The 21,587-nt window shown below is 36.8% G+C and overlaps 1 long non-coding RNA gene and 1 pseudogene across 1 annotated transcript; one reads left to right on the forward strand and one right to left on the reverse strand.

Annotated features, from left to right (window-relative positions):
- Nucleotides 1-21,587, reverse strand: part of LOC105178817 (ubiquitin C-terminal hydrolase 13-like) — a 157,711-nt pseudogene that overhangs the window by 9,509 nt on the left and 126,615 nt on the right.
- Nucleotides 10,639-12,300, forward strand: LOC148784421 (uncharacterized). The gene is made up of 3 exons (XR_016063624.1): nt 10,639-10,686; nt 11,205-11,268; nt 12,137-12,300. It is a non-coding gene; the product is annotated as an uncharacterized LOC148784421 (long non-coding RNA).

The following is a 21,587-nucleotide window of genomic DNA, read 5'->3' on the forward strand; positions in this document are numbered from 1 at the left end:
TAAAAATCATATAACGCAATGCTATGCGACAAATCTTAGAATTCTAGGAACACACACACGCACACTCCCGGTAATAAATTGTCAGCAATATTACCTTCTCCTTGAGATACTCAAGCACATTGCCAACAATGCTTTCTTTTGGCAGCCTAATGCTTTGAGTTTCCAGCTATATATGGAAAACAAATAAGATATTTAATGTTTGCTAAATATGTAATAAATTTGCAAGTCTTGCATATGTATGCACTTGTATAGGAGCATAATGTCCAATTCTGAATGAATACTCACTTCAGAGTTTGCCGTATAGCTGAAAGCTAGTTTGAGGATTCTCAACTCATGCAATTCTAGCAGAGGTATATCCACTACAAAAAGTACAGAATACCAGAAAGCTGAACAAAAAAGTAATGCTTTGTTAGTTTCACACCCTCATCAAATGAACCCAGACTTAGAGTTATATGAATGCGTACTTGGTCGTAATGCAACAGCATCTCTAACAAGTTTCTACTCCTCAATATCTTATAGGATGAGCTTTTGGTCGCTGAGAGTAGATATTGTGTGATGTAAGCCGTAGATTGGACAGATCATCGACTCCGAGTTGGTTCGCTACTTTTTTAACAACTTCATCATATGAATCAAGCTTTGACCTTCCGAATTAGTGGAATTTGAATAGCAGCATTAAGTGGATCAATATTACCCGTTATCACATAGGAAATTACACTCTAGAATTAAAAGTCTGTCTTCTATTGAACTCATAGTTGTAAACAAAATTCATCCTTTTCAGGCCTTTCCAAGGAGCAAAAGTGGATAACCTGCAGAACAACAAAACAAAAATGCCAGGACATATTAGATGAAAGTTAGAAGCATTACATCATTGCTTTAACAAGAAGGTAGTTACGGGGAAAAATAATACTTTTAGACTTAGAACCATTATTTTGGGGTCACTGAAAGGAAATAGATGTTATAAATGGGGTACATTGAGTAACTAATAGTGTCCAGGTATGTACACGCACATGCACATTAAGATAATGGGAATCAAGACCAGGTGCAAGAGAAAGAGCAAAAATTATAAAGAATCTTGGAAGATAATATGATGAGGTCACTCGATAATATTATACTACGATATGATTCATTGTTTCTCAGAGGTGGCAATGTACAAATTTTATATTTTGTATATTTTTAAGCAAATAATAGCATCAAATACCAAAATACATCAATATGTAAAACCTTTTGTAGTCAAACAAATATACGTGCTAGGAAAGTAATTATTATGCTTTGTTCAGGCAATTAACGTATACAATAGTCAATATGAGGCACAACATCGACTATATGATAAAAGGGACCATTTCAAGGAGGAGAAACACAAAGAGAGAAAATAAAAGAGAAGTCGAAGAGCAATAAAGCACACAAACATATGCATCACACTAAGATAACGAGAAACAAGGAGCAAGAGAGGGAGAAATAGAAAGAGGGAGGAATTTCGAAGAATCGTGGAAGATAATATGATGAGATTTGTTAGGAATTTATCCATTAAGTGATGAACCCAAATGAAACAATAAATACAGAGATAATGGTGGATTTTGAAAACCCTTATACAATAATTTTCAGATCAATGAATAAAGAAAGAATAACAGAAAAAAAGCAATACGGAAAGCAGTAAAGTAACAAGCTCAGGAGCCAGATCCGGCAACTGAATGCCTAAGCGCCACCACCGGCCGGCAACCCTCATGGTTGCAAAAAACCTACAAAGCCACCAAGACATAAAGATCCACAACAAGACCACTTAGGCTTCATTTAGAATCACTCAAAATTCCACTAAGAAGTTTCTTTCACACTCAGCAAATATTCTCACAAAGTATTTCACGAAAAGGGGTTTTAGTTTTGTTGTTGTTCTATCTCTTTAAAATCGTAGAAGACCAATATATATATATATAAACATATATAGAACACAGAGAACAGAGATAGAAAGAGGGGAGATGATGAGAGATTTTCAAGAGCATTGGAAACTTAGAAAGAGGTGAGATGATGAGAGATTTCCAAGAGCATTGGAAACTTTAGAAGAACAAAGCCAGAGATAGAAAGGAGGGAGAGGAAGAGGCATCCGCTGAATAGTGGAAGAATAGGGTTAAGCAGTGATTTAGGGTTACGTAGAAGAAGGGTCGGGCCAAGAAATGGGCCGGGCAACGAGTGGGCTACCTTCCAAGTGGGGGGTGGGGGGTGGGTCATGGGCCATGGGCGAAAAAATCCAACAACGTCATTGGATAATGTAACATTATACTCCAGAATGATTCATGCTTTCTTGGAGAGACAATGTACTTGTTTTATATTTTCTATAATTTTAATCGAATAATTGCATCAGATATCCAAATACTTCAATAGGTAAAATTTTTTTATGAAATAAATAATATGTGCTAGGAAAGTAATTTAATTGCACTATCTTTAGGTAGCTTATACAATAGTCAATATATCCAGCACATCACTGACTATGTGATAGAAGGGACTATCTCAAGGAGGAGAAACATGTAGAGAAAAATAAAAGATTAGTTCAAGAGCAAGCATGAAAGCAATATCTAATATGGCAGTGAAATAAATGAGTTGTTCATCTTAAGAGATTTGCAACATAGGGTGCTTGCAATAGCAAGCTCCAATGTGGCAGATACAAGTCTCATCTATGTTAGCCCTCTTATTGCCATTTTTAAGTATAAAATTCAGTAAAAATATAACGATTCATTTTCTAGGCGCGAGATATTGGATAAGCGTATACTCGAGATAGCTAGAGATATGGTTTTCATTCAAATGGAAAGCTACCATATGAAGTATAAAATTATAAAAAACTATTCATATTACACTACAAAGGGAACCTATAGAAGAGAATTTTAGTGAGAAGGAACTATTTGAAAGAATATCAAGGAGGACATCTAGTAGAGATATACTCTCATTAAAAATAACTAAAAGTTGAAGGTTAGAAGGAAGTCTGCAGGTGCATGCTCATCTGCACCTAGGTCCGAATGGAGGAATGTATAAAGTGAGTTTTGACATAAATGCGCATCCGCATCTATGTCGAGAGGGAGGAACCTAAGCTTGTCGTAAATGCTCATCCGCATCTAGGTGTGGAGGAAGGAAGACATGGAGAAAGTGTGATGTGCATGCTCATCCGCATCTAAGTTCAGGGGGAGGAAGGTGAGAAAAAAGTGAGCTTGTCTTGCATGGTAACTGGCGTCTAGGTCTAGAAGGTGGAAATTAAAAAATAAGTGTGATGCACATGCTCATTCGTGTCTAACTCCGGAGGGAGGAAACTGAAAACGTTGTGAGCATGATGTGCATGCTCTCCCATGTTTAGGTTCTGAGGGAGGAAGGATGAGAGAAAAGTCAGCTTGACTTGCATGCTCATCCATTTCTATGTACGGAGGGAGGAAAGTATGAGAGGTTTCATATTTCTCTAAATTTTAATAACCAAAAAATTGCAAGAAAGTTGAAATTTGTACATGGTTGTCAGTCTCATCAAATGAAACCTCCTTCAAAAGATTTTTTGGTTCAAGGTTAGAGAATAACTAGGAAACACCCAACATATCTAAAATATTCCTACAAAAACAAGCAACCAGGGGGAACAAAAGAATAGGATTGGGCATCTTTTAAGTGATGTGTTTACATTAAAGGAAAGCTCAAATATGAAGAAGTTCTAGTTGTGAAAGAGACAATTTGGAAAAATATTAATGAGCTATCGAAATGAACTATATGTCGAAAAGGTCCAAGTTAGACCAATATGGATTATGTTTGATACTTTAGGAAAAAATATTACCACAATGTTTATGAAAATGTACTGGAAGGCTATGTTGGTATCCAAAGAAAGATGGAATATCCGGGAAACGAAATAGCTTCCTTGTTTGAGCAGGCAGTAACTTTTGATACCAGACAATGTCCCCATCCTCTAGCTGCAATAAAAGAAACCGAAAAGTTATCAAAATACAATCTTTGTCCTGACAAGATACTTGTGCTTGTGATTTTTATATACCTAGTTTAATGTAAATGTAAGTCCCGTGTCAATGTACGCACACATGACTGTGGGCTCAAACTTTATCTCCTGAGAAGCAAAAAACACAAGATATCTTCACCATTTAAAATATATTTGGGCATTTTGTTAAAGATATCTTCAATATTTAAAATGAATATGTGCATTACATTCCATATGCATAGCAATTTTTAAGTCCTTGTAAAGAAATTGCATCTAACATGAGTTATATGTTCATCTCCATGACATTTGACAGATGTAATAATAGCTCCATTTAATGAAAACAATTGCATGTGGGTTTCATTTTAAGTTGCAGCTAACAACAATCTATTAGGATTGTTACCAGGATGTAGAAGTAAGCAAATACTATCTCCTCCATTCATACTTCATCAGGAGCATAGCCTGCAAGTTGATTTGACTTCTCTAGAATATCTGATGGCTTGTCAATGCTCTAGATAAAAAGTCTTCCAGCATAGATTAAAGGCCAATACTATTCTTTTATCTTTACTAGGGAATTACTCGTGTCTATCTTTTCTATAGATATTTGCTCCACATAGAACCTCATGGGAAACAAGGGAACAAGAAAAATACCTTAACTCCCCTTTCTCAGGCTCATAAAGCTTAAAGAACAGTAAAATGTCATCACTTTCTTTATCAGGGAGAGAGCCGGTGCGTAAATCCTTAATCATATTACAGAAATTTAATAAGACCAATGATGTAAAGAAAGGCCATCAAAACTCATTTACTGCATACATTTGGAATTACCTGTGCACGCTCTACTTTTAAAAACACCTGCAGCTCATCACTGGGATTGTTACTTGATAACCTCTTTAAATGGCTGACCTACATATAACAATCTGAAATGAGGGAGACCACCAATCCTACAATCATATGGCTGACATTCAAAATGTTAAGTGTCTTCAATTTAGTACCCATGTAAGTAACTTCGAAGTGGAAACGGTGTCGATCAAGATAAAAAGCAGAGCCAATCAACAAACTGTAATCACGCCTTCCACATAGATCAAAATAAATTGAATTTAACTATTTAAGTTGGATTATTAAGTAAAAGTTTAGAAGAATATTATCTTGATATTAATATTACGAAACTAATGAATGAAACAAAAAGAAGATGCAATAATTCAGGATCTTATAGATCTTGTGCGATAATACTTCCAGCAACCTGAGCTCTGCATTCGGACAAGAAAGTTTCACCTGTTTAATGTAAATTGCAACAGTTAAAAATCATATAACTTTATGTTATGCGTCAAATCTTAGATTTCTAGGAACACACACACACACTCCCGGTAATAACTTGTCAACTATATTACCTTCTCCTTGAGATGCTCAAGCACATCACCAACAGTGCTTTCTTTTGGCAGCCTAATACTATGAGTTTCCAGCTATATATGGAAAATAAATAAGATATTTAATGTTTGCTAAATATATAATAAATTTGCAAGTCTTGCATATGTATGCACTTTGTTAATTTCACACCCTCATCCAATGAACTCCGACTTAGAGTTGTATGAATGCATACTTGGTCGTAATGCAGCAGCATCTCTAAAAAGTTTGTACTCCTCGATATCTTAGAGGATGAGCTTTTGGTCGCTGAGAGTAGATATTCTGTGATGTAAGCCGTAGTTTGGACAGATAATCGACTATAAGTTGGTTCGCTACTCTCTTAACAACTTCATCATACAAATCAAGTTTTGACCTTCAGAATAAGTGAAATTTGAATAGCAGCGTTAAATGGATCAATAATACCAATCATAACATATGAAATTACACTCTAGAATTAAAAGTCTTTCTTCTATTGAAGTCACAGTTGTAAACAAAATTCATCCTTTTCAGGCCTTTCTAAGGAGCGAAAGTGGATAACCTGCAGAACAAAAAACCAATAAAGTCAGGATATATTAGATGAAAGTTAGAAGCATCACATCGTTGCTTTAACAAGAAGGTGGTTACGGGGAAAAAGAATACTTTTAGACTTAGAACCATTATTTTGGGGTCACTGAAAGGAAATAGATGTTATAAATGGGGTACATTGAGTAACTAATAGTGTCCAGGTATGCACACGCACATGCACACTAAGGTAATGGGAATCAAGACCAGGTGCAAGAGAAAGAGCAAAACTTTTAAAGAACCATGGAAGATAATATGATGAGATCACTTGATAATATTATACTCTGATATGATTCATTGTTTCTCGTAGGTGACAATGTACAAATGTTATATTTTGTATATTTTTAAGAAAGTAATAGCATCAAATACCAAAATACTTCAATATTTACCTTTTGTAGTCAAACAAATAATACTGGCTAGGAAAGTAATTAATTATGCTTTGTTCAGGCAATTGACGTATACAATAGTCAAGATGAGGCACAACATCGACTATGTTATAAAAGGGACCATTTCAAAGAGGAGAAATGCAAAGAGAGAAAATAAAGGAGAAGTCGAAGAGCAATAAAGCACACAAACATAGGCGTCACACTAAGATAACGAGAAACAAGGAGCAAGAGAGGGAGAAATAGAAAGAGCGAGGAATTTCAAAGAATCGTTGAAGATAATATGATGAGATCTGTTGGGAGTTTATCCACAAAGTGATGAACCCAAATGAAACAATAACTACAGAGATAATGGTGGATTTGAAAACCCTTATACAATAATTTCAGATCAATGAATAAAAAAAGAATAACAGAAAAATAGCAATACGGAAAGTAGTTAAGTAACCGGCTCAGGAGCCAGATCCGACAATCGAATGCCCAAGCGCACCGGCCAGCAACCCTCATGGTTGCAAAAAATCCACAAAGCCACCAAGACACAAAGATCCACAAAGAGACCACTTAGGCTTCATTTAGAATCACCCCAAAGAAGTTTCTTTCACGGTCATCAAATATTCTCACAAAGTATTTCAAGAAAAGGGGTTTAAGTTTTGTTGTTGTTCTATCTCTTTAAAACCATAGAAGACCAATATATATATATATATAGATAGAACACATAGCACAAAGATAGAAAGAGGTGAGATGAGGAGAGATTTTCAAGAGCATTGGAAGCTTGAGAAGAACAAACCAGAGATAGAAAGGAGGGAGAGGAAGAGGCATCGACTGAATATTGGAAGAATAGGGTTAAGTAGTGATTTAGGATTAAGTAGAAGAAGGGCTGGGTTTGCGGGCGGGGTCGGGTAATGGGCGGGGCAGCAAGTGGGCTGGCATCCAAGTGGGGGGGGGGGCATGGGCCATAAAATCCAACAACATCATATGAAACAAATAATATGTGCTAGGAAAGTAATTTAACTACGGTATCTTTAGGTAGCTTATACGATAGTCAATATGTAGCACATAACTCAGTATGTGATAAGAGGGACTATCTCAAGGAGGAGAAACATGTAGAGAAAAATAAAAGATAAGTTCGAGAGCAAGCAAGAACGCAAATGTCTAATATGGTAGTGCAATAAATGGGTTGTTCATCTTAAGAGATTTGCAGCATAGGGTGCTTGCAATAGCAAGCTCCAATGTGGCAAATACTAGTCTCATCTATGTTAGCCCTCTTATTGCTATTTTTAAGTATAAAATTCAAGTAAAAACATAACGATTCATTTTCTAGGCACGAGATATTGGATAAGCGTAAACTCGAGACAGCTAGAGATATGGTTTTCATTAAAATGCAAAGCTACTATATGAAGTCTAAAATTATAAATAACTATTCATATTACACTACAAAGGGAACCTATAGAAGGAATTTGAGTGAGAAGGAACTATTTGAAAGAATAACAAGGGCAACACCTGGTAGAGATATACTCGCATTAAAAATAACTAACAGTTGAAGGTTAGAAGGAAATACGCACGTGCATGCTCATCTGCACCTAGGTCCGAGCGGAGGAACGTATAAAGTGAGTTTTAACATTAATGCGCATCTGCATCTGTGTCGGGAAAGAGGAAGACATGAAGTAAGCTTGATGTAAATGCTTATCCGCATCTAGGTCTCGAGGGAGGAACCTGAGCTTCTCGTAAATGCTCATCCGCATCTAGGTTGTAGGGAGGACGACATGTAGTAAGTGTGACGTGCATGCTCATCCTCATCTAAGTTCAAAGGGAGGAAGGCGAGAAAAAAGTGAGCTTGTCTTGCTTGGTAATCCGCGTCTATGTCTAGATGGTGGAAATTAAAAAACAAGTAAGTGTGACGTACATGCTCATTCGCTTCTAACTCCGGAGGGAGGAAACTGAAAAAGTAGTGAGCATGATGTGCATGTTCTCCCATGTTTAGGTTTGGAGGGACGAAGGTTGAGAAAGAAGTCAGCTTGACTTGCATGCTCATCCATGTCTAGGTATGGAGGGAGGAAAGTATGAGAGGTTTCATATTTCTCTAAATTCGAATAACCAAAAAATTGCAGGAAAGTTGAAAGTTTTACATGGTTTTCAGTCTCATCAAATGAAACCTCCTTCAAAAGATTTTATGCTTCAAGATCAGACAATAACTAGGAAACACCCAACATATTTAAAATATTCCTACAAAATAAACAACCAGGGGGAACAGAAGAAGAGGATTGGACATCTTCTGAGTTATGTGTTCACACTAAAGAAAAACTCAAATATGAAAAACTGCTAGTTGTGAAAGCGTCAATATCGAAATGAACTATATGCCCAAAAGGTCCAAGTTAGACCAATATGAATTATATTTGATACTTTAGGAAATGATACTCCCACAATCCAACAACACAATCAACATAAGAACGAAATATGACTTGTGAAACATATATCTTGTAAGTACAATATAGTGATTCTAACTAAGATGCAAATACATACAAATAAATATTACTAATTAATATGAACACAATATTAATGAAAATGTACTTGAAGGCTATGCTGGTATTCAAGGAAAGATGGAATATCCGGGCAACGAAATCGCTTCCTTGTTTGAGCAGGCAGTGACTATTGATACTAGACAATGTCCCCATCCTCTAGCTGCAACTAAAGAAACTGGAAAGTCATAAAAATACAATCTTTGTCTTGACAAGAGGAGTCTTATTGTATCTAGAGATGTTACTTTTGAAGAACACACCTGTGACATGTTCTATACCTAAACCTGTAGCAGATATAGATTATTATGAGACTGATAATGCTGAGCCTGTAGATGAAACACTAGATTCGCATAACAATGATCCTAGTGAAACTGTAGCTCTTAGAAGATCTAACAGACAAATTATTTGACCTGCCAGACTTGATGACTATGTATGCTCTTTTAGTACTAATTTGCCTAACATCATATACTCATCTCAGGTTTATAATTGTTTGGTTGCAGCAGGATAAAATCATCAAGAACCCAAATATTATGAGGATGCTATCAAGAATAAAGAATGGATAGAGGCTATGAATAATGAGATAAAAGCACTAGAAACAAACAAAACATGGAAAATTACTCCACTTCCAAAGGACAAAAGAATAATTGGATGTAAGTGGATATATAAACTTAAATTAAAACCAAATGGTACCATAGATAGATATAAGGCTAGACTTGTAGCTAAAGGGTACAATCAGATTGAGGGTATAGATTATGTGGATAGGTTCTCACTTGTTGCCAAGGCTGTTACTATTTGAGTGTTATTAACAATTGCGGGAACAACAATGGCACTTGCATCAATTAGACATCAATAATGCTTTTCTACATGGTTAATTTGATGAAGAAATATATATGGAACCTCCTAAAGGCTATCCTGTCCCTAAGAACCATGTATGCAAATTGAAAAGATCCTTGTATGGCCTAAAACAGTCATCCAGACAATGAAACCAGGAACTTACATCCCAATTAGAGAAGTATGGCTTCATTCAATCTAAAATTGATTACTGACTGTTTACAAAGATTACTGATAAAGGTTTGTTTGGCCTTTTAGTTTATGTTGATGATGTGTTGCTCACAGGACCTTGTCAAATCACTATAACTGAAATTAAAGCACACTTGCACAGCCTATTCACCATTAGTGATATGGGAAGGGCTAGATTTTTCCTTGATTTGGAGATCTGCAGGTCTGATTCAGGGATCATTATATCCTAAAATAAGTATGTCAGACACGTCATATCAGACATGCGATTGAGTCAAGCTAAACCAACAAACACACCACTGCTAACAGGTATAAAATTACATACAGTTGAAAATGAAAAGTTGGCAGATCCAGGGCCTTATAGAAGGCTGCTCGGAAGATTGCTGTATTTGGGATTCTCTAGGCCTTATATGTGACGTCCGTAGAATTTTTTATGTAATTGGGAGACTAATTGGTAATTATTAGAAATCTAGATGTAATTAGTAAATAAAATTATAGATTGAATTTGGGATATAATAAAACTTGAACGGATTAAATTGGGGTTCGTTATAATATTTGGGGGCAAATTATAGTAATTAAGAAATCTAAAAGGACGAATTGGTATTTTGAGAAAAGTTTAATTAAATAAATAAAATAATAATAATATTACATACATATAATAATATATATATAAACATATATATAATAATATGTATATAGAGATATACATATAAAAAAAAGATAAAAGAGAGAGTGGATGAGAGTGGCGGTCAAGCCCACCTCATTTCTCTCTCCTCTTTTCTTATTACTCACACACATATGCACAATTACAGCATATTCCAAAACACAAACAGTTAGAAATTTGCAATTTCTCGCGGAGAACGAACAGGTACAAAAATTTATATTTTAAATTATAATAATTTATATAATTATATTCTTTATTTACTCCGCTTATTAAATAGAGTTTATATTGAGCGATATACTATTTAATCGGAGTATTTTATGATTTTGGCTATTTAAATTAGTGTCGTATTAAATATCACAATTGCTATAAAAATGATATAGTTGAGCAATTAAATTATTTGATTTGTTAGATTTAATTATCCTTATAGTTAATTTACACAATTCCATCAGAATGATTAATTAAATATGTAATTCTATGTATTATTGCTTAATTAAATTGTATAGCAACGGTAAATTGACAAGAAATTCATAGAAATACTTCGGATGTTATATTTTAGGAAAATTATGTTATTAAAGAGGAAAATGAGGTTTCAATGGTAATATAATTTACGAATGTTATTAAAAATGATAGTTATAAATACATAAGGGGTTTGATTAAGTGAATTCTTATGAATTATTTGGTAAATTAAATATATTGATTATACGTATCATAATTTATTATAGGACGTGACGACAAGGTATAGGGTTGAGCAGTCCCTCGTAAAATAGAAGCATTTTGGGATATAAGGTAAGTATAGCTAATTGGATTTATATATATATGTGTGTGTGTGTAGTATTGTATATATTATATATATTAGTTTCTTGGATGCGATCATGGACTTGGCTTTATATTAATATACGTGGCTTTCGTATATTGATTGTTTACATAACTAGTTGTGGATTAATTGAATATTGGTGAAATTGTTACTATGTGGTATGTGATGGTAATGTGGGGATATGCGGGATATGATTATGTGATAATCATATAATTGATTGTTGATGAAATCTAATTGGGAGTTGTTATTGGGAAGTGATTATTATAAAGAATAGAATGACGATTGTGAATGGAAATAAAAGATGATGCTTACCTAGTTGGAAACACAGTTAATGGTTTATGAAAATATGATTGATATTGAGATATGAAAAATATGTGAATTAAGCTAGGTACCATGGCGCGTAGGGTACCGGGGTATTCCGGGGCAGCAGGGAATATCCTGTGCTTGTTAGCTACACACTGGGGTGGTGTGGGGGTACCATGTTCGTTGTGATGTCCTGTGCTATATTGCTACACAGCTGGAGTAAAAGAGTGTGGGGATATCACACAACGGGTATCCTGTGCTGTATATGATATGATGATGGCCGGCGAAACCATTGACTGATGTATACCAATTAGAGTAAGTGGGGCCCTTAACTAATAAACGATAATGTTGAATATTGTGTCATAGATTGATTTATAATTGAGAGTAGGTATTACTGCTTATATTTGTTATTGCTATTGATAATGACTGTTAGTTGATGTGACTGCATGTACGTGAAATTGTTGCCTGTGTATATATATAAACTGATCAGCTATACTTATTGAGTAGGCAGCTCATTCCTTGCCACGTACTTTTCAGGAGATAGGTCACACTGACTAGCTACATTGACTTTGAGCGGTGTCGTCGTCTTTATTAGGTGGGTCAGCCGTGACTTCTGAAGCCAAAGTTTTTATTTTTGGCTTGTAAATATTCTGGTCTTTTGTCGGGATTTGTGTTTAAAAGTTGTGGTATGATTTTTCTTGAGGTTATGTACACGAGAACATGTAGTGAAGGTAAATATTACTTTTGGTGATATCTAATACCTTTTGTGATATATATATATTGCTGATAAATTAGAATTTATTTTACTGATTGAAATAGAATTACTTATAGAATGAATGTTGATTAAAGAAAGGATGAAATAGAAATGATTAGATGTAGCGAGTAAGGGGTGCTACATTGGGTGGTATCAGAGCAGGTCTACGTTTCTAGGGTAATGATTGTGAGATGTCTTTAATGATTGAATTGTTTAATGTAGGATGGCTTCTCAAGGTACACGTGCTGACCCAGTAGCTAATAGAGAAGAGTCAGCGGAGTCCGTAGAGGGCTCAGTGGCACCTGCAAGTGCAGGTGGGGTGGAAGTAGGTCGAGAGGTGCAGGTGTTGATGCTCCTATTCCTTCCGGTGGTGTTCCAGTGGTTGGATTACCACCAGAGTATGCACAGATATTTCAAATGGCCTTTCAGGCCCAAGCACAAGCACAAGCGCAGTTACTTGCACAGGCGCACGCATCCACTTCAGTGCCAGCACCAATAGTCCCTACAATTGATCGTAATTATGAAAGAATTAGGAAGATGGGGGCTACAGAATTTGAAGTTACCCTAGACCCAGAGATTGCTGAAAGATGGTGGGAAAAAGTCGAAGATGTGATGAACTTAATAAATTGCACTCCAGAGGATCGACTTAAGTACGTTGTTTCTTTGTTCGTGGGTAACGCCTTGATTTGGTGGAGGTCTGTAAAGAGGGGATATGAGCCAAGGGAAATAACTTGGGCTGAGTTTCAAAAAGAGTTTGATGACAAATACAGACCCAAGATGTACTGGGACAAGAAGAGGGTGGAGTTTCTGAATTTACTGCAAGGGGATGATCAGACGGTGGCAGAATATGAACTCCGTTTTGCAGCATTAGCCAAGTATGCACCGGAAGCAATAGCGACGCAGGAGGATCGTTGTTACCGTTTTGAACAGGGGCTACGACCGGAGATTAGAAGAGGCCTCGCAGTCAGAATTACAAATTTTAAAACTCTTGTTGAATCGGCGGTTCGGATGGAAGAAGCAGTAATGGAGGACAAGAAGAAGGGGGAAGAGAAGAGGAAATCAACATATGCAATAGGGGAATCGAGTAGGTTGACCAAGAGGGGAACCGGTCGCTCATTCTCAGCGGGAAGTGGGAGTTTTACACGTGGTGGTCCCATTTTTTGAGGAAGTAGTGGACAGAGGTTTAGGGGATCCACGGGCTATAACAGAGGTTCATTCGAACGCAGCTCATTTGCTACGCATTCTACTGGATCAGGAAGGGGATTTGGACCGAGTTATGGTCAAGGACCAATTTTTCCTCCGAGCTGTTCTGCCGGTGGAAGACAACATCAAGGGCCATGTTGGCGATGGGAGGATATACCGAAGATTTGTTATCGCTGTGGAGGTAGAGGACACATTGCCAGGAATTGTTCCAGTCAGACTATAGGCGGGGTTGAAAGTGTTACTAGCAGGACTCAGAGCCAAAGCAGTGTTGGGAGTAGTGACAGGGGAACTGGGAGAGGTAGAGGCAGAGGTAGAGGCGCGAGTAGCAGAGATAGTGGCCACGCCATTAGTAGCGGTATGAGGGGGGTTGGAGCACAAGTTACTCAGGGACAGACCCAGGCAAGGATATATAACATTACTAGAGAGGAAGCCCCAGCATCGAATGACGTGATATCAGGTACGATATTGTTATCTGACATTATGGCTTATGTTCTGATTGATCCTGGCTCTACACATTCATATATTTCATCCGAATTTGCATCTAAAATACCGGGGGAGAATAGTCCGTTGGGATGTAATTTGATGGTTTATTTGCCCGTGGGAGGGGGTGTAGTAGTGAACAGTGTTAGGAAAGGGAGTTTAGTGGGAATCGGAGATGTAAATTTACCTGTAGACCTTATAGTGCTGGATCTGAAGGAGTTTGATATGATTTTGGGGATGGATTGGTTAGCGCAACATAAAGCAATAGTTGACTGCTATAAAAAGGAAGTGATGATCGAATGTTCTGGCGAATCAAAAGTAATATTGGTGGGGGATCGTCAGGTAGTACCAGTTTGTGTAATATCAGCCATGGAGGTAAGACGATTGATGTTAGAGGGTTGTGAAGCATATCTAGCCCATGTGGTAGATACCGAAAAGGTTAATCCCGCGTTGGAGGAAATCCCGGTTGTGAGAGACTTCCCTGAAGTATTTCCTGATGACTTACCAGGATTGCCACCGCATAGGGAAGTGGATTTTGCCATAGAAACTCTTCCAGGAGTTGCCCCAATTTCTATTGCGCCGTACAGAATGGCTCCAGTGGAATTACAAGAGCTCAAAAAGCAAATCGAAGAATTATTGGGAAAAGGGTTTATCAGGCCGAGTACTTCACCATGGGGAGCACCAGTGTTGTCTGTGAAGAAGAAAGATGGGAGTATGAGGTTATGCGTTGACTACCGTCAAATAAATAGGGTAACAGTGAGGAATAAATATCCATTGCCGAGGATTGATGACCTGCTAGACCAGTTAAAGGGAGCTACAATATTTTCAAAGATCGATTTGAGATCTGGTTATTGGCAGTTGAGGATAGCAGAGAATGACATACCGAAGACAGCTTTCCGTACTCGTTACGGTCATTATGAGTTTCTGGTGATGCCTTTTGGGTTAACAAATGCACCAGCGGCATTCATGGCATTAATGAACCGTACATTTCAAGAATATCTGGATCACTTTGTTATTGTGTTTATAGATGATATTTTGGTATACTCGAGGGATAGAGATGAGCATGAACAACATCTGAGGATGGTATTGCAGATTTTGAAAGAGAAGGAATTATATGCTAAGTTAAGCAAATGTGAATTTTGGGTAAATCAGGTGGTTTTCCTTGGGCATGTAGTATCTGGTGATGGGGTTATGCCTGATCCTTCAAAAGTAAAAGCTATTATGGAGTGGAGAGTGCCAAAGAATGCCACTGAAGTTCGAAGCTTCTTATGACATGTCAGCAAGTAAAGGCAGAACATCAGGCACCAGCAGGTAAACTTCGACCTCTATCAATACCAGAATGGAAGTGGGAGAAGATCACTATGGATTTTGTCGTGGGGTTGCCACGAACATTCAAAAAGCACGACGCTATTTGGGTAATTGTGGATAGTTTGACAAAATCTGCTCATTTCTTGCCGGTACGAGTAACTGATTCTCTGGATAAGTTAGCTGGATTATATATTTCTGAGATAGTGAGATTACATGGAGTCCCTATATCAATTGTGTCAGAGAGAGATCCCCGATTTACGTCACGCTTTTGGGAAAGTTTACAAAGGGCATTGGGCACAAAGTTACATTTTAGTACCGCATTTCATCCTCAAACAGATGGGCAGTCAGAAAGAATGATCCAAACCCTTGAAGATATGATGAGAGCTTGTACAATGGAGTTTAAGGGCAACTGGGATGATCATCTACCTCTAATGGAGTTTGCATATAATAACAGTTTCCACTCTAGTATCAGTATGGCTCCATATGAAGCTTTATATGGAAGAAGGTGTCGTAGTCCGATTTGTTGGGATATAGAAGGATTAAGACAACTAGAAGGTCCGGAATTGGTGCAGGAAACAGTGGAAAAGATACAAGTAGTTAAGAAGCACTTGAAGGCAGCATAAGATCGACAAAAAAGTTATGTTGATCAACACCGAAGAGAGATGGAGTACAAAGTAGGTGATAAGGTTTTCCTGAAGATATCTCATTGGAGGGGAATTCTGAGGTTTGGCAGGCAAGGAAAGCTGAGTCCGAGATACATTGGGCCGAATGAAATTATTGAAAGAATCGGACCACTGGCGTATCGACTGGCATTACCGGTGGAGTTTTGAAGATGGTGACTAGTACCACTAGAACACTGGACCTCAACTTTTGAGCATCTTGTGCATTTCCATTTGGTCCAACTACGAAAGTGGTACTACCGGCGGAGTTATCACAAATACATGATGTTTTTCATGTTTCGATACTGCGACGATATCGGTCTGATCCTAGTCACATTATTCATGAGCCGGAGATAGAGATTTCTGAGGAGTTAACATATGTGGAGGAGCCTGCAGAGATTTTGGATAGAAATGTAAGGAAATTAAGAAATAAAGATATACCGATGTTAAAGGTAAGATGGAGTCATCATTCCCCGAGGGAGGCGACTTGGGAGGTTGAGGAGCATATGAAAGAGAAATACCCCTATTTATTCCATTGAGCGGGTAAGTTACTTAAATTTCGGGGACGAAATTTTTATTAGGAGGGGAGAATTGTGACGTCCGTAGAATTTTTTATGTAATTGGGAGACTAATTGGTAATTATTAGAAATCTAGATGTAATTAGTAAATAAAATTATAGATTGAATTTGGGATATAATAAAACTTGAACGGATTAAATTGGGGTTCGTTATAATATTTGGAGGCAAATTATAGTAATTAAGAAATCTAAAAGAACGTAATGGGTATTTTGAGAAAAGTTTAATTAAATAAATAAAATAATAATAATATTATATACATATAATAATATATATATAAACATATATATAATAATATGTATATAGAGATATACATATAAAAAAATGATAAAAGAGAGAGTGGATGAGAGTGGCGGTCAAGCCCACCTCATTTCTCTCTCCTCTTTGCTTATTACTCACACACATATGCAGAATTACAGCATATTCCAAAACACAAACAGTTAGAAATTTGCAATTTCTCGCGGAGAACGAACAGGTACAAAAATTTATATTTTAAATTATAATAATTTATATAATTATATTATTTATTTACTCCGCTTATTAAATAGAGTTTATATTGAGCGATATACTATTTAATCGGAGTATTTTATGATTTTGGCTATTTAAATTAGTGTCGTATTAAATATCACAATTGCTATAAAAATGATATAGTTGAGCAATTAAATTATTTGATTTGTTAGATTTAATTATCCTTATAGTTAATTTACACAATTCCATCAGAATGATTAATCAAATATGTAATTCTATGTATTATTGCTTAATTAAATTGTATAGCAACGGTAAATTGACAGGAAATTCATAGAAATACTTCGGATGTTATATTTTAGGAAAATTATGTTATTAAAGAGGAAAATGAGGTTTCAATGGTAATATAATTTACGAATGTTATTAAAAATGATAGTTATAAATACATAAGGGGTTTGATTAAGTGAATTCTTATGAATTATTTGGTAAATTAAATATATTGATTATACGTATCATAATTTATTATAGGACGTGACGACAAGGTAGAGGGTTGAGCAGTCCCTCGTAAAATAGAAGCATTTTGGGATATAAGGTAAGTATAGCTAATTGGATTTATATATATATATATGTGTGTGTGTGTAGTGTTGTATATATTATATATATTGGTTTCTTGGATGCGATCATGGACTTGGCTTTATATTAATATACGTGGCTTTCGTATATTGATTGTTTACATAACTAGTTGTGGATTAATTGAATATTGGTGAAATTGTTACTATGTGGTATGTGATGGTAATGTAGGGATATGCGGAATATGATTATGTGATAATCATATAATTGATTGTTGATGAAATCTAATTGGGAGTTGTTATTGGGGAAGTGATTATTATAAAGAATAGAATGACGATTTTGAATGGAAATAAAAGATGATGCTTACCTAGTTGGAAACACAGTCAATGGTTTATGAAAATGTGATTGATATTGAGATATGAAAAATATGTGAATTAAGCTAGGTACCATGGCGCGTAGGGTACCGGGGTATTCCGGGGCAGCAGGGAATATCCTGTGCTTGTTAGCTACACACTGGGGTGGTGTGGGGGTACCATATTTGTTGTGATGTCCTGTGCTATATTGCTACACAGCTGGAGTAAAAGAGTGTGGGGATATCACACAACGGGTATCCTGTGCTGTATATGATATGATGATGGCCGGCAAAACCATTGACTGATGTATACCAATTAGAGTAAGTGGGGCCCTTAACTAATAAACGATAATGTTGAATATTGTGTCATAGATTGTTTATAATTGTGAGTAGGTATTACTGCTTATATTTGTTATTGCTATTGATAATGACTGTTAGTCGATGTGACTGTATGTACGTGAAATTGTTGACTGTGTATATATATAAACTGATCAGCTATACTTATTGAGTAGGCAGCTCATTCCTTGCCACGTACTTTTCAGGAGATAGGTCACACTGACTAGCTACATTGACTTTGAGCGGTGCCGTCGTCTTTATTAGGTGGGTCAGCCGTGACTTCTGAAGCCAAAGTTTTTATTTTTGGGTTGTAAATATTCTGGTCTTTTGTCGGGATTTGTGTTTAAAAGTTGTGGTATGATTTTTCTTGAGGTTATATACACGAGAACATGTAGTGAGGGTAAATATTACTTTTGGTGATATCTAATACCTTTTGTGATATATATATATTGCTGATAAATTAGAATTTATTTTACTGATTGAAATAGAATTACTTATAGAATGAATATTGATTAAAGAAAGGATGAAATAGAAATGATTAGATGTAGCGAGTAAGGGGTGCTACATTATATATGCTATGGTACTCAATAATTGAGCCAGTACATGCAAGCTCCATGTATAGGTCATTGGGATAGCAATTCACTTGGTTAAATACCTAAGGGGCAGCTTGAACAAAGGTCTATTTTTCAGCTCACAAAACAATTTTGAACTCAAGGCATTTAGTCACGCTGATTGGGCAGCATGCCAAGACACTTGGAGATCATTAACTGGTTATTGCTTTCTCCTTGGGGATTGCTTGATTTCATGGAAAACAAAGAAGTTGACCACAGTTTCAAGATCTTCGGCGGAAGCGGAGTATAGAAGCATGGGAACTACCACATGTGAACTCACATGGATACATAACTTGCTGAAAGAATTTCAGGTTAGTTACCTACTCCTATCAAATTTTTTGTGATAATCAAGGTGCTCTGTATATTACAGGAAATCCGGTATTTCACAAGAGAACCAAACACATTGAAATCGACTACCATTTGGTGAGAGACAAATACAAACAAGGTTTTATCAATCCAAGACATATTTCTAGAAAGGCATAGCCAGTAGATATATTCACAAAGGCATTACCAGGTCCTAAGTCCATGCATCTCTTGTCGAAGTTGAAGCTTGTCAATTTGATGACAAGTTCCACTCGAAGGGGGCGTGTAAAGAAGTCACACACCAGCAACAACAATGGTTGCTCTGTTTCTGTTTCAAGATTCAGAAGGATGAAACTAGCCGTAGAAGATCGCATTTCCTTGTTAAATGCGTTTCCATTAATCAGTGCGATTTCTTTATTTTGGTTTTTAATCGTGCAGTATTAGAGAAGCGCATTTGCGCTCCTATTAGTTATTAACGCCTTTGTTTACAAAGAGAAGAGAAAAGGGGTCTCTGATGTTACAGTTATACATAACGGCTATACATACATCTCCTTCTTCCTCTATAGAGTAAGAAGAAAGAAGGTAGAAAACATTTTGTCATAGAGATTCTGTAAGCATGAATACAAATTTTCCATCCTTCAATTTTGTGTGTGGTTCCTTCGATGAGTTCCAACTCCATCACTATTTCATTTTACACGAACCTCAGAAAGACATCGTCTGCTAAATCGGCATTGAAAAAAAAGGTGACTATGGGTCTCCGTCGCTCCCACATCACACAAAACACAATCGCCGAGGTGAGAAAGCCATACTTTATCCGTCGTTGGCAGTTTGCCCAAAATTTCCATCCATAAGAAAAACATATGATGTGGGATCTTACAAGAGCCCGAAAGTAGTGAAGCCCATCCTATATTCGGCCCTGGTGGATGAAATAATCGAATAAGGGCCTGTGTCAAAGGTTTCCCGCTCTAAAGTCGCCAAATGATACGATCCTCGCCTCCATGGATGTGAGGCAATGTGTGTAAGATCTCTAAGCATTCAGGATCACTGAAAGGAGGCCATTGCCAAATACCCTCATTCTGACAGTGCTGAGCTTGGTCGAAAAATCATTCCTTGTTTGTCTAATAAATTAGATTACAATACAATAGGACATAAGGAGGAACGATGTGGGACATCTGTTAGAACATCTGTTAGAACCAATATTTTGGAGCCTAAGGATTCACTATGAAGTTCAAACTAGGTTTAAGACTTCAATGACTGGAATATTCGACATATCAAAGGATCATACTAGGTATGATTTGACAAAATGAGCCTAAAGTCAGTGAGAGTTGGATTGAGTTCCAATGCGTTTAGTGTGTAAACGTCTTACTCATTTAGAATGAGGTTAAGATGTTTGGAAAACACTAAGGCACTAATAAAATTGTTCACGAAATACTCCATAAAAGGAATTAGATTCCTATATTAGGGATGGGCTGTTCAAGTTGTAGTCATGTCTGACTGATGAGAAAGCTTGAGTTGTTGAAGACTCGGTTGCGTCTAACTAATGAGAAAGCTCAGGTGTATAGGATATCCCTTACGTCTTTGATGTAGTAGCACGAAAGTATTGGTTCAGTGTGTTGGACCTGATGTTGTGTATGCTTTGGGCATGCCACAACGTATATTAGGAATACACCGATGTGGCAATAGACAGATGTCAAGAGTAGTCTTTAATACCTGAATAGAGATTAAAGAAGTGTTTCTAACACACAATTTGTGGAGAGTTGATTCTTGAAAGCTAAAGCGATGGTAGCTTCCCGATTCATATGAATAGTGGATAAGTCCTCAAAGTAATAGAATGTTCAAACTTGATGGTGAGCATGATTGTTTGGAAGGATTTCAAGCAGATGTCCCATCTTAAAAGTTGAATGTGGGACGACTTCAATAGGCCGTTCTTGAAAATTGGTTCGGATAAAAAAAACACATCCATTGGATGGATGTGATGCCTAGGAAGGCTGAGCCAATTGTACCGTTGGAGGCAACGACAAGGCTAGGGCGAGAGCATTACGGGCCCGAGATCTTATCACAAGATCTACAATTATAGCCTTATGATGCAGGCTTACTATGCCATATCCCAGATGGCGTTTGGGCACTATGTTAGATACCGCCATGTTAAGCAATTTGGCCGCCGTCTTAAGAGCATGACGCCAGAAGGAGGGGGGCAATTTTGTAAAACTCATCATGGATCGAACCATGTCCAATAGGGTTAGAATCCTCCTTTCAGCCACGCCATTAAGTTGTGGCGTTCGAGGGAGAGTCCATTGAGAGAGAATTCCATTCTCTTTTAAGTAATCATTGAATTCACCACTTAAATACCCTCCACCTCGGTCTGATCGAAA

This window comes from Sesamum indicum, linkage group LG13 (assembly GCF_026168435.1).
Source record: "Sesamum indicum cultivar Baizhima isolate 11 linkage group LG13, ASM2616843v1, whole genome shotgun sequence".
In the NCBI taxonomy this organism is placed as follows: Eukaryota; Viridiplantae; Streptophyta; class Magnoliopsida; order Lamiales; family Pedaliaceae; genus Sesamum; species Sesamum indicum.